Below are 15,679 nucleotides of genomic sequence, written 5' to 3'. Positions count from 1 at the left end.
GGCAGACTCGAATGCCACCTGACATACTGGAGACCAAATAAAAGGCTTTAAAGGGCTAACAAGACCAGTTAGGGGACTAACCACATCAGAGAAATTTCTGCAAAACCCTCGATAAAAACCAGCCATTCCTAAAAAGCGACGCAGAGCTCTTTTTGTCTGCGGGACAGGAAAATCAACAATGGCCTGTACTTTCGCAGCCACAGGGCGCACTTGCCCCTGTCCGACCTGTTTCCCCAAATAAGTAATGGTGGCTTTCCCAAACTCACACTTAGAGAGGTTTAATGTGAGAGAAGATTTGCAAAAACGTCTGAACACCTCAGAGAGCGTTTCTAGATGTTCTAACCATGTTGGAGAATAAATGACAATGTCATCCAAGTATGCCTCACAGTTTTTCACTCCACACAATACCTTCTGCATTAGACGCTGGAATGTTGCAGGTGCGTTTCGCAACCCGAAGGGCATTACAGTATATTGGAGGAAATGATCTGGAGTTACAAAAGCGGAGACTTCAGAAGCTCTGGGGGTTAACGGAACTTGCCAATACCCTTTTAACAGGTCTAATTTAGTGACAAATGTAGCTGAGCCGACACGATCAATGCAGTCCTCCATTCTGGGGAGAGGAAAGGAATCTGGTTTTGTGACTGCATTAACCTTTCTGAAATCGGTACAGAAACGTGGGGTGTTATCAGGTTTCGGCACCAAAATGCAGGGCGAACTCCACGCACTGTTACTGGGCTCAGCTAACCCATGTTTAACCAGGTATTCAACTTCCTGTTGCATTAAAATCCGCTTGGTTGGATTTACTCTATAAGCATGTTGTTTTATTGGCTTATCAACTTCCACAACAATATCATGACACAGCACAGACGTTTGCCGAGGGTGGTCAGAGAAAATCAGCAAATTAGCTTCGATCAGATCACTGATATCTTTGCGGGCGGAATCTGACAGATGCGACAGAAAAGATTCTAAGTTTCCTAACACTTCTGAGTTTCGCAGACGGGCAACAGGCATACAACCGCTCTTCTCAATCAAGTCATCATCTTGCAAAACATACAGTGGTGGTGCCGAACACACAGAGACAGGCGCTATGGGAGAGGTTTTTTCAGCTGCCGCGTCCTCTCTAGAAACATAGCGTTTAAGCATGTTGACGTGGCAAACCCTCAATTTTCTCCTTCGATCAGGAGTTTTTACTGCGTAACTAGTGTCACTTATTTTTGTCCACCTCATAGGGACCGGAAAACTGAGCATGGAGGCTAGACCCAGCTAAAGGAAGCAACACCAGAACCTTTTCACCAGGCACAAAATGTCGGACCACCGTCTTTTTGTCATACCGGGCTTTCATGTTGCCTTGGGTTTGTTCCAAATTTTCACGGGCCAGCTGACATGCCCGGAAAAGACGCTCTCTAAAACTGCAAACATAATCTAACACGTTATGTTCGGCTTGATGCGACTCTGATAACCACTTTTCTTTAAGCAGTCGCAGGGGACCGCGCACAGTGTGTCCAAAAACTAAGTCAGCCGGACTAAATCCAAGGGATTCCTGGGTGGCTTCTCTAACAGCAAAAAGCAGAAGTGGAAGTCCCTCCTCCCAGTCTTTACCTGATTCAAGGCAGTATTTGCGCAACATGGTTTTTAGGGTTTGATGAAATCGTTCCAGTGCACCTTGACTCTCTGGGTGATATGGGCTGGACGTTTGATGTTTAATTTTTAACTCCTTCAAAACCTGCGCAAACACTTTTGACATAAAGTTTGTTCCCTGATCAGTTTGGACAACTCTGGGTAACCCAAAAGTTGAAAAGAATTTTGTGAGGGCTTTCACAACATTCTTTGCCTTTAATGTGCGTAATGGGATTGCCTCTGGAAACCGAGTGGCAGCGCACATTACAGTTAATATGTACTGGTGGCCTGATTTCGATTTTGGCAACGGGCCCACACAGTCCAACAGAACCCTCTCAAATGGCTCACCCAACGCCGGAATAGGGTGAAGAGGCGCTGGTGGAATCGGTTTATTTGGCTTTCCCACTACCTGGCAAGTATGACATGAGCGACAATATTTCACCACATCCGATTTTAGTCCAGGCCAAAAGAAGTTACCTAATACGCGGTGATACGTCTTCTTGACCCCAAGATGTCCAGCTAAGCTGGCATCATGCGCGAGACTGAGAATCTGGAGTCTATATTCCTTTGGCACCAGAACCTGATTTACCCTATGTAGATCAGTCGAGTCAGGGGACCAAGACCGCAAAAGCACACCGTTCTCAAGGAAATATTTTACTGGCGCTTTAGATACCTCTCTGTCCACAACAGAGGAAAAACAAGGCACCAGTGAAGGATCAACCTGCTGTGCTTTGATCAACATTTCTTTGGTCATGTTCAAGCTCTGATTAATGTCTTCAGGAATCATTTCAGGAACATCACATGCTGATATTTTTACAGACTCCATGGGTGACACAAAAGAGTCGTCTTCATCAAGCGTAGCCATAAACGACCCTGACAAGTCCACAATCTCACCCATTTTACGAGCCTGCGCACGAGTAATTGCGCACGCAGGAAACACCTCTGAAGCAGGGGAGCCTGAATCAGCAACAAGAGTAGGAACATCAACAACCTCTGGCGGGGGAAAAACATGCCCACCAGCTAGATCATTACCCAAAATGAAGGAAACTCCTTCAATTGGCAATTGCTGGCGCACGGCGACTTTAACGTAGCCCGACACTAACGGCGAATGCAGGTGTACCATATGCAGAGGGGCTTTGGTCACACTCAGTTTTATTCCCCACACTAGTATGTCAGAACCACAGGATGTTTTCTCAGATAAAGGCAGTACAGACTCTAATAAAAATGAGTGATACGCACCCGTGTCTCTAAGGATCGTGACTGGCACTTTATCATTTTCTTCACCTGTCAACGAAACAAAGCCGCATGACACAAATGGTAGGAACTGTGGATCGATGTCAGTTTTCGGGTTTCGTTCAGCCTCCATGCGCACCTTTGGCGAGCAAACGGTTTTAATCAAACCCACGCCTGCAGGAGATTTAGCGCCCCTCGCTTCTTTTCTTTTTAATACTGGGCACGCAGCAATCAAATGTCCTGAGTCGTGACAATAAAAACATTCGCGACCGTTCGATTTAGCAATAAACGCAGACATATTGTTACGCACTACTTTTGGTGACCTTTTTCGTTCAGAGAAACTTTCCTGAAACGAATTCTGTGCACAGAACACACTTTTGTGCGTTAAAACAAACTCGTCAGCCAAAAGTGCTGCGTTAGTGAGAGATGACACCTTTTGCTCGTTTAAATAAGTCACGACGCGTTCAGGCAAGCATTTTTTAAAGTCCTCCAGCAAAATAAGAGTTTTCAACTCCTCCACGGTTTTAACTTTGCATGAACAACACCATTTCTCAAATAACACATTCTTTTCTCGCGCAAACTCAACAAAAGTCTGGTTAGCAGTTTTATTAAGATTCCTAAATTTCTGCCGATATGCTTCAGGGACAAGTTCATATGCCTGCAACACAGTTTTCTTAAGAGTTTCATAATCTAAACTCTGCTCAATAGACAGGCTTGACCACACTTCCTGGGCTTTTCCCACAAGCTTACATTGAAGTAAGAGGGACCAAAACTCCTTCGGCCACTTCAAAGCAGCGGCTATGCGCTCGAATGCACTAAAATAAGAGTCTACCTCAGACTCGCGAAACGGGGGAACCAACTTGATGTGCTTACTTATGTCAAAACTGGCAGAAGAAGAAGCACTTGTGCTTGATGACGTCGGGGAAACTTTAGCTGAGCCTTTTTCAAGCTCAAGAGCCCTGATACGGAGATGCATCGCCTGCACTTCCAGCTGCCTGTTGCGGGTCTCCACCTCTCTTATGCGGAGCGTGAGGCGCAGATCCTCAGTGGACGTACCTTCACTGGATTCAGAAATCCGATCAGCCTCCGTGTCAGCAGCAGACGCATCAACTGCGCTAGCATCCGCTCCAGATGCAGTGCCATCTGCCCCTTTCACTGGCTTGCTTTCCTCATCAGCCCCCCGTGGTAGAAGCACACCTTTCTCCACTAGCTTTTCAGCCAGTGTTTCCTTCAACTCTGCCTTGCGAGCACTGTAAGACACTTCCACATCGTAAGAGTTAGCCACAATGAGTAGGTCCGCTTTCTTACATTTGTCAATTTTTTCCCATGAAGGTGCCTCCACAAAATCTTCAAGTGAAAAATCCATTCTCACACCCCCCACACAAAAAAATAAAACTGCTAACCAGAACTGGACACACCAACCCAACTTACCAAAAAGCGAGAAAAGACACAGAACGAGCCCCCAATTATGTTATGGCCCGTCTAGGCGCGGCCAGACCACAACATAAAGGGTGATCCATCCCCGTCCAACCCCAAGCAGCACGTCACACACTTAATACTTTGTGACAGTGATTTATTTACAATAAGTGCATTTAAACAAAGGAAGGGAGCATATTATAACTTCAGGGTGAAACCAAGGCCAAAACAACAAACAAAAGGTAGCCTAACTCAGGAGTAAGTACAACTTACCTAGTCAAAAGAACTAAACCAAATGACAAGTACTTTCCTCCCTACCTAACAAAAACAGGAGAAAACTAATCAAACAAAAAGGCGGTCCACCCCTACATGCTCTTACATTCAACAAATATAGTGACACAGTGAACGGTCTGCCGGCTGGGTTGGGCGGAGAATGAATGACATGGCAGTCCCTGGCGGTCTCTTCTTATCCGCTGCCTCCAGGTCCTCAGCCAATCGGTGCGAGCCATCCACCCTGGATGCACCAATCACGGAGGAGCACCTGCACACTCAAATTTACATATGTTAATTACGACAACAGTCGTAACAACCAGATGAAGAAAGGATGGAGGACTAATAAAATTAATAAAATTAAAATAAAATTCCAAATTAAAGATAAAGTTCCATATTATTGAATGACAGTAAAGGTTTGAGTTTGCAGTGTCTTAAATGAAGGAAACAAGACTGGATGAGCTTAGAGATGTGAGATTCATAGTTAAGATGTTGGTCAAAAATGAAACCAAGATTCTTAGTCGATGATTTGATATTGGCAAGGGGATTGATGTAATGACTGACCTCCACAGAGAAGTTATCAGTTTTACTTGTTTTTTTTTTTTTTTAATAACCTCAGTTTTACCAGGATTGAGATGGTGGAAATTCAAATACATCCACTTATTAATGGCACTAATTAATGGCAGGGAAGGGTAGGGTAGGTAGACTAGGGTAGGAGAGGCTGTTGAGGTTGTTGGGCCTAACAGAAAAGTACACCTGTCTATCATTAGCATAACAATAACATACCAATTTTAAGCTGTCAAGTAGATGACCCAAGGTAATATAGATAAAGAAAGCAGAAATTATCCAAGGATTGAGCCCTGGGGGACTCCACTTATGAAAGATCCACTTGTTAACATGAATTCTGAAGTAAATGAAAAGCAGAGCAAGACTATTTCTTATCATCAAGAACAGATTGAGTTGTTTTCAAGCAACAATAATGAAAGAACATCACTAAAGCACACAGCAAGTGCCTTAGTTATTTTGGACACTTAATAAACGACAGCATCAGGGCAAGTGCACTGAGAATGTTTGTCCATAAATGAAATGAAAAATGTTTTTAATGTTTTTTTTTATGTTTGAAAGGTTAAAATCTGACCTTTAATCAGTCTTTAGTATGGCTAGAAGAGCACAGAGCACTGACTTGTCTCTGTGAGCTTCAGCTGACATTAAGTGAAACCAAATAGCAACCCCTCTGGGGTTTGAGATGGAAAAGGTCCACTATTGGTAATCAACGTCATAATAAATATATGCAACAGTGCAAGTCAGAACTTTGCTTAAATTCAGATATCACATTTATTGGTATAGCATATGCATGAAATTCAACTGGTGCCATATGGATTTTAACGTGAATCTAATTAGCAAACATTTTATAGCCTATATATTGTCCCTTTTGCAAATGTCTGTGCATTTATTCCACCATGTCCCTTTAAGACAAGCACAATCCATAAAAAATACAATGTGATAACAGAATTGTGATTATAGACACACTTTTCTTGTTACAAGAGACATAATTTCAAAAAATTTGTAGTTTCTACTAATAGTAGTAGTTTACAAGTACCAATACATTTTTTTCAATTCACCAGCTACCACTGGTGTCAAATGAGGCTTGTTATGTTATTGTTGTCTGTTTCCCTGTGTTCTCCTTTCTAAAGAGTGGCAACTGTGTATTCTGGCACTTTGCCTATATGGCAGCTAAGATAAGCTGCCATCTCCTCCTTTTATACTGAATTAAATTGCAATGATAGGTGCCTAAAGTTATCGGAACCTTCTGAAATGGCACGAAAGAGGAAAGGTCCAGTTAATTGTTTGAACACACAGAGACAAGTTGGTTGATCTGTGTAGTACTATCTATGTTTTCTACTGTTAAAGGTTCTTGTTTTCCTTTCCCATAAAGTTGTACTACCTAGAAAACTAAACTATTTTTGTATCATTTTGAAGTTACTGCAGAGCTGCTCTTACTGGGCAACTTTAGGTGTAAGAGAAAACTGTGAATAGCAAGAAAACACCAGCGGTTGATATGAAATACTTTTTTTTTTTATTCTTTTTTATATAAATTCCTCAAACAAAGATGCAATAAAAAAGTTAGACTTTATAATTCTAATAATACAGTTGCTTTCCATGGCTTGTCAGCAGTAAATCTCTTTGCATAGAAAAAGGCAAAGAAACGTCAATAGTAGACCACAAAAAGACACAAAAATCACAAAAAGAAACCTCATTAGTACATCAGGAATAACATTCAGGCTGTTACTAATGTCTTTTCATATTTCAGAAATTGGGTGATACATGAAGAGACAATGGACAGAGGAAGTGTACACAAAGTTAGAAAAAGTCAGGGACGAACATAAACGCCAAACACCTTCACATGCTTATATTTTAGTGGTTGTTGAAAATTAAATTATCAGCTCATAGGTGAAGCTCAGGAACAACAGTCAATCTTCTGTCAGTCAACCTGTGGGTGAAATACTCAGCAGTTTATTCAGTCACTACAAGCTGTGCAGTGCTCAAAAGGCCTTATCTTCAGCCTCACTGATATGAACCGAGCTTTAACAGAGCGAAAAGAAATCCAGCCCATTGATTCTGCAGCTTTTTTTTTTTCACTGAGCCTCCTGCCAGAAAATAAATAGAAATATCTTACAATGGAATAGCAATAGAAATATATCACTTTTCACCACTGATTTAGTATTTTTTCATTTATTTGATATGAAGCCCTCTCTTATCCTGTTGTCTTCACATTTGGAGATAACATAAAGGAAGCAGATGGAGGAAAGCCAAATGAGAATTTTCTCATTCCAACACAATGCTGCATAATTAACAGAGTGTTTTAGATTTTGAACACAGCTCATGTTTTTAAGCTCATATATTGGGTTTTACAATGTAAAAACAATGTAAAGGATTCTACTTATCTCGTTGTCTCTCTTGTAAACTACAAGTTAGACTATTCTCTACTCGATAGCCACTGTTCCTCTAACAAAGGCGAAATAAAAACACATTTCCTTCATGTCAGAATTGTAGTAGAATCTGTGATGTTATATTTTGGGTGTCTAATATATTTTCTTAGTTTTCATGCATTTAGACTTTCAGGAGTTCACATTTTCTCACAGTAAGTAAGTAAGTAAGTAAAGTTTATTTATTAAGCGCTTTTCATAGACATGTAGTCACAAAGCGCTTCACACAGAGATTAAAATAAACAGAACAATAAATAGCAAAATGCACAATATACACAATATAGAATTTAAATGTAAATTAAAAAATATAAAAATATAAAAGGCATTGGTCAACAGAAAGCTTGTTTAAACAGTAAAGTTTTTAACTGTTTTTTAAAGGATTCCACAGAGTCAACCAAACGTAGTTGTAGAGGTAGACTGTTCCACAGCCTTGGTGCCACAGCCTGAAAGGCTCTGTCCCCTTTCGTCTTCAGACGTGTTCTGGGAGCAACCAACAAACTCTGAGTCTGTGAGCGGAGACGGCGAGCAGTAGTGTATTTTGTGAGAAGCTTGGATAAATAATCTGGGGCTTGGCCATTTAGTGCTCTGTATGTTAAAACAATAATTTTAAAACGAATTCTAAAATCTATTGGGAGCCAATGTAAAGAACATAAAATAGGAGTGATGTGAGCTCGCTTGCTAGAGCGAGTTAGTAGTCTGGCTGCTGCGTTTTGTATAGCTTGGAGGCGAGAAAGAGATGATTTATCCAAGCTGGTAAACAGGGAATTACAATAATCTAAACGCGATGACACAAATGCATGGACAATTTTTTCCAGTTCAGCAAAGGAGACCATATGTCGCAGTTTAGAAATATTCCTTAAATGAAAGAAACAGGAACGAGACAGAGATTTTACGTGTGAGTCAAGGCCCAAAGAAGAGTCAAATATTACTCCAAGATTTCGAATATTTGGCTTAGCGGAAGAACAGAAAGGGGCAAGAACCTGACTGATTTTAGAATATAGATCAGGAGGAGCTATGATCATGGTCTCTGTCTTGTTCATGTTTAAAACAAGGTAATTGTTAGAAAGCCAATCAGAGATTTGAGTTAAAGCCTGGACTAGGGTGGACAGCCTATCCAGCTGATGAGGCTTAAAGGACATATACAGCTGAATGTCATCGGCATAGAAATGATAAGAAAGGTCACTAAAAGACTGAATAATGCCAGCTAAAGGAAGCATATAAAAAGAAAATAATAATGGACCCAAAACTGAACCCTGTGGAACCCCGCAGGTTAGGGCAGCAGTGTTAGAGGAGAACCTATCAGTCCTAACAGAAAAGGTCCTGTCTGATAAGTAGGAAGAAAACCAGTCTAAGGCGGTGCCAGATATACCAGCCAAAACCTTGAGCCTGTTGAGTAGGATTTTGTGGTCGATGGTATCGAAGGCTGCGCTAAGATCTAGCAAAATGATCACGGAACAATTTCCTGCATCAGATGCCATTAGTAGATCATTATGGACCCTTAAGAGAGCGGTCTCCGTAGAGTGCTGCTTTTGAAAGCCAGACTGAAAAGGGTCAAAAATCTGCAATCGGCATAGTAAGGACCTGAACTGATTTTCTACAATTTTTTCTAGTAATTTACTTATAAATGGCAATCTTGAAATAGGACGATAACTACTAGGGGAGGTAGGATCTAGATTCTGTTTTTTTAACAGAGGGGTTACCTCAGCGTGTTTAAAATAGGACGGAACACAGCCTTGCCTCAGTGAATTGTTGATGATGGATAGTAGTGTGGGACCAATGCTGGTGAGAGTCCCAGACAGGACAGAGGGAGGTAATATATCTAAGGAGCATGATGAGGATTTCATTTTACCTATTACTGCAATTAAGTCGTTGAGTGTGATTGGAGAAAAAGAAGTAAGTGACCCGGGACAACAAGGGGCATCTTCATAAGGGGAGGCACTTGAGGAGATTTTGGATCTCAAGTCCATCACCTTATTTACAAAGTAATTGAGGAAAGTGTTACAGTCTTCATCAGAAAGTAACACAGCATGCTGAGTTGGAGGAGAAACAATACTATTGATAGTATCAAATAGAATTCTTGGGTTATTTTTATGACGATTTATGAGATTATTGAAGTAAGAGGCTCTGGCCTCTTTAACTGACTCATTAAATAAGTGAAGAAGTTCTTTGAAGTGTTCCCGATGGACAACCAGCCCAGTGGACTTCCAGAGACGCTCTGCTTTTCGACAGGAGCGTCGAAGATTATTTAACCATGGTGTGCAGGAACTAACAGTGCAATGACTAGTTTTGAAAGGAGCAACCTGATTAAGAATGGCAAGACAGTGTTCATTAAAAGAATTAATAAGGATGTCAACCTCGTCAGAAGAAGGTTTAAAATTAAAAAGTGAAGAAAACTTTAAAATGACAGAGTCATCAATGAAGCGCCTGCGCCTAATAAAGCTTTGGGAAAGAGACTCTGAATTGAACAATACATTAAAAAAGACTGACTTATGGTCGCTAAAAGAAACATCATTTAAGTTCATGTGGTCAAGGGAAACACCACAGGTGAAGACCAAGTCCAGAGTGTGCCCAGCTGTGTGAGTAGGACCTGATACATGTTGAACAAAATTGAAAGAGTCCATAATGCTCAGGAACTCCTTAGTGGTACTATTTGATGAGTCCTCTGCATGAATGTTGAAGTCACCAACAATGATAACCTTGCCCAGTTTAATCGTGGAAGTTAAAAATTCTTGTAGGTCTGACAGAAAAGATGTAGCAGATCCAGGTGGACGATAAATTAAAATGCCATATATGGGCTGTTCTTGTCCAATTTTTATCATAATCATCTCAAAAGAGTCGTAACAGCTAGAGATCATCTGGCATAAGAATGTCTTTTTGAAGATTACCGCTGTTCCACCTCCTCGTCGAGATATCCGAGGTGCACAGAGAAATGAACAGTCAGCGTGACACAGCTCTAAAAGATGTGAGAAATCATTCTCACGCTGCCACGTCTCAGAGATAAACATAAAATCAAGCTTCTCCGTACAGAACAAGTCATTTAAGATATAAGACTTGTTGGCAATTGAGCGGGCATTAATTAACATCCATTTAACGCTGCGACTCACCGGGACAGGGGTAGAGTTTCCAGGAACAGAGTTCGTACTATGCGGTAAGCTGCGCAGCAAAACAGGGTTCCTGCCGCGATGAGGCATTGCTTTCCATGCTTTTAGGTGGAAGCCTGGGTGGTAAACACAGTGGGTTGTGGGGATTAATCCAGCTCCGACAAGTCTCAGGCGGATCTTACCGCTAGCAGCCCAGGAATAAAGCCCACGAAGATCTGCCTCTTTCCGAAGACGACGGAGCAGGACAAGAAAGCCGGCTCTCTTCCCCCGCTTCCTCCGACGAGGCCTCTGAAGCAAAATTGAGCTGACCGGCAAGAGTGGAGGTAAACCGGGTGCTGCGTCGCGCTCAAGCGGTGGTGGGAAAACAACGTCGTATCGTTGACTCTGAAAGTTATCCATGGCTGATTTGATCGCCAGTAACGCATGGCGATCGTAAATCCGAAGGGAGATGACACCGGACAAAACTGTAGCAAGAACACTTGCATAACATATAAAGTAAACAACCACACGGACGGAGGCAGCGGCACAGCCAAACACAGGCGCCATCTTGCTTCCAAAACTGAGATTCTGAGACCACCAAAAAAGTGATTTAAATACACAAATAATCTGTTAATTATTACTCTTATTATCCATCCTACTATCATAGGTTTTGACATATCAGACATATTGAACTGTGCATTGTTTAGCATATCAGCAGCACATCATGGGGCAAAGGGAGTGTAACACCTTCTCGATTGAGTTCTACAGATCATATATTTCCACGAAGAACAAAATACATAATTCAAAATTTGGTTTATTTTGTTCATCATCTCCTGCCAAAATGCACGGACAATTCTGCATTCCCATATACAGTGGAAAAATGTTCCACGGGCTTCTCCACATTTAAAACATGTGTCTAGAATTCTGTTATTATATTTGTTCAATTTCACCGGTGCTACATATGTTTGCATGATCCAATTGTATTGTAATAACTTTAAGTTACTATTAATGGATTGTTTTTGTGATTTTAAGCAAATTAACTTCCATGTCTCCATTAATATTTAGGTCCTTTCTCCAAGCTTCTAACTTAGAAACTGATGTTTCTGGAGAGGCCGAGACAATCCAGTTATAGAATGTTGAAATTAAACCTTTATTACCACCTTTTTTCACCATTAACTCCTCTAACTTACTTAACTGGGGAACGTTGAGAGATTGATTTTGCATGGAAGAAATGAAGCTTCTAATTTGTAAATACTTAAAAAAGTGTTTTTGGGGGATTTGAAATTTTGAAACTAAATCCTCAAATGAAACCATTACTCCATCACAAAAAAGATCACCCACTTTCTTAACACCTTTTTCTGCCCAACCCTGGAACCCTACGTCCAGGTTTCCTGGTACAAATAAGGCATTTCCCCAAATAGGACTAAACTGAGAGAGATTATTCTTAATATTCATCATTTCTTTTATTGTAAACCAAACTTCAATCATATTTTGGACTATAGGATTATTTGTTTCTTTCTTTAACTGTTTTGGCTGTGCAGAGTATAAGTACAAGTTTAATGGCATTTTAAGAGAATTTGCTTCCATCCCCACCCAAGACGGGGTATTTTGGGATGAAAAATAAAACATTATTGTCCTTAGTTGAATAGCCAGGTAGTACCAGTAAAAATTGGGGCATTTCAACCCCCCTGTATCAAAGGGAAGATACAACAAAGACAAGCGAATGGGGGGACGCTTCTTGTTCCAAATAAACTCTCTGATTAATGATGCTAGTTTGGTAAACAATCCAGCAGGAGGAGCCAGTGGGACATTTTGAAACATATACAACAGTTTAGGTAATACATTCATTTTAAGAACACTTATCCTTCCAATAATAGATAGTGGTAAACTTATCCAACGCTCCAAATCTTTGGAAATTTTCTGTAGAATTGTATTATAGTTAAGTGTCACCACATCTTTTAATGAAGGAACTATTTTAATGCCTAGATAAGTGAGTTCAGAATTAACAGTAAAGCCAGATATATTCTGACTTACGTTTTGATTATACCCTTGTTTAAGTAACATTAATGATGATTTTGTTACATTTACTTTATACCCTGAGAAGGCCCCAAACTGGTCTATTAAATCCTTTATAGCAGGCACAGAAATTTTTAGTTGCTTTAAAAATAATATGACATCATCAGCAAATAAAGCAATTCTATGCTCCTTTCTACCAATCCTAACACCTTGTACTTGTCCACTGGTTCTAACAGCTATTGCCAGAGGTTCAATAGCTAAAAGGAATAAAAGTGGAGATAAAGGTGAACCCTGCGGGCACCCTCTTTTAATGTCAAATGGTTCAGACATTATCTCATTTGTCTTAACCTGAGCCACAGACTGACAGTGTAATAGCTTGATCCAATGCAGAAATAAATTACCAAACCCAAATCTAACAATGACATCAAAGAGATATGACCGTTCGATTCTATCAAAGGCCTTCTCCGCGTCGAGCGAAAGAATGGCTGTATCTTCCTGTTCACTTTGATTATGAAGAATGTTGAGGACTCGTCTTACATTATGAAAACCCTGCCTATGTTTAACAAATCCATTTTGATCATCTCCTATAATAACTGGAAGAACACTTTCTAATCTTTTGGCGAGAATTTTACAGATAATTTTAGTGTCTGTGTTAATTAAGCTTATAGGACGCATATTTTCACGCTTGTTATTTAGTTTTCCAGGTTTAGGAAGCAATATTATCAGAGACTCCCTTAATGAGTCAGTAAGATTACCAGTATTAAAACATTCTATATACATATCTAGGAGGGGCTGTGCTAATTTATCTTTGAAGTATTTATAAAGGTCGACTGGCAATCCATCTGGGCCAGCTGTTTTACCAGCATTTAGAGAGTTTATAGCATCAATAATTTCATATATACTAATTTGCCTGTCAACATTTTCTTTGTCTTTGTCTGAAATTTTTGGTATATCAAGTTTATCTAGAAATAAAGATTGAATTCTAGTTGCATTATTTAATTCAGAGTTATATAACATTTCATAAAACACTTTAAATGCATTATTTATCTCTAATGGGTCTACTATGATATTTCCATTTGAAGTTTCAAGTTTTGTAATTGCCTTTTCAGATTCCTGCTGTTTTATACGCCAAGCCAGGAGTTTGCTGGGTTTTTCACCTTGGTCATAGAATTGTTGCTTTAATCTCAATAAATTTACAGCTGCTTTTTCACTTGTCATTTCATTATATTGTGTTCTCAATAGTAATAATTCTTTTACATTGTACTCATTATTTTGGCCTGATTGAAAGCTGATCTCTTCTAACATTTTTATTTTTTCTTCCAGATATTTAATCCTTTGGTTTCTTTCTCTTGTTTTCTTACTAAAATAGCTTATAATTTGCCCTCTTAAGTATGCCTTAAAAGCTTCCCATCTCACACTTGCAGATGTTTGATCTGTATTGTGCTCAAAGTATTCATTAATTTGCTTGCCTTAAAAACTCAAGAAACTGTTTGTCCTGCATCCACTTCAATTGAAACCTCCATTCAATTCGAGTTTTAATCAGTTTTGGCTCTATGAAAGTCAAAGTAACGGCTGCATGGTCAGATATTATTATTTCCTTATACTGGCAATATTTTATATAATGAGCCAGCTCAGTTGATACCAAAAAGTAATCTATTCTGGAATACACTTTGTGTGTACCTGACCAGCAAGGATATTGTAACTTGGTTGGATTTTGATCTCGCCATATATCAGTTATATTTAACTCCTTCATAAACTGTCTGATCACCTTTCGTCTTCTATTATGAGTATTATCCATGCCTGAAGATTTATCCTTCTGTGGGTTTAAAGCACAGTTTAAGTCCCCAGCAATTATACATTTACCTTGCAAGTCTGAAATTTTGAGAAATAAATTGCTATAAAAGTTTGGATTATCTTCATTTGGGCCATAAATATTAATTAAATTTAGTCTAGTAGATCGTAGATTACCTTGTAGTATTAAAAAAACGTCCATTACAATCCTTAAGCACATGCTCAACGTGAAAAGGTATAGATTTGTGAATCATTATCATGACGCCCCTGGAATTGGAGGAGTAAGGCGCTGAAAAGATCTGACCTGGCCATCTACGTTTCATTCTATTTGTCTCACTGCCTAGCATATGAGTTTCTTGTAGGAACACAATTTTGGCTTTTAATTTCTTAATCCTACTAATGACTTGTTTTATTTTTACTAACTTACGCAGACCTCTGCAGTTCCAAGAAACACAGTCAATCAATACTTCTGCCATATATATTCACATATGTTAAAGCTGTACTATTAAATAAATACACACATAAGAAAAACATTGTACCATGTTGAGAATTTACCGATTTGAGAGAGCAACCCTTCCCACACCCCAGCCTGTGTAAGAACATACAGGCATCCCTTAACCCCAAAAATACTTCCGCCCTCTTCTTGGAACATGTCCACCCTAAACCGAGTAACTATTCATCCGCGTTTAGCAACAGTTGTTAGAGTAATTACAATTAAATAAAAGAATTTAACTAAAGAAAATAATAATAATAATAATAATAATAATAGAAATAAATCCACCTTGTCAAGTTTTTACTCTCACACATTTGACACAATAAGTGAAATTACTAGTAACTCTTGTTAAGAGAACAAAACAACCAATGTCTAACCCAGCTTTGTATAACAACCCTGTGGCAATATAATAAATTGTTCTGTCCAGTGTGGTTCGTAAATACAGTTAGAACAGAATTAGTGATCTACCATCATATACCTTATCAAACATCTTGTACTTGATTGAGGCTCTTAATGTAGGCCTCGTTGGTCAAAAGCAGCCTCGCTGGATAGATGATCCGATGTTTCCACAGTCCAATCTCTCGCAGCTTCTTCCTCACACCATCGTACTGACGCTGCTGTCTCTGCAGGCAGGTCCGGCAGGAAGGTTATCGTTCACGATCTCTGTAACTTAAGCACTTAATTATAAAAGTTCTCGATCGGTTTGCAATAGAGCTTTGACTTGTGATTATCCTGTGCGCTCTCTCCAGGACAGGAGGGGGGGTTTTCAAAATATC

The sequence above is a fragment of the Pelmatolapia mariae genome, linkage group LG14 (assembly GCF_036321145.2).
Source record: "Pelmatolapia mariae isolate MD_Pm_ZW linkage group LG14, Pm_UMD_F_2, whole genome shotgun sequence".
Taxonomy (NCBI): domain Eukaryota; kingdom Metazoa; phylum Chordata; class Actinopteri; order Cichliformes; family Cichlidae; genus Pelmatolapia; species Pelmatolapia mariae.
Note: the sequence above shows the minus strand (reverse complement) of the source record.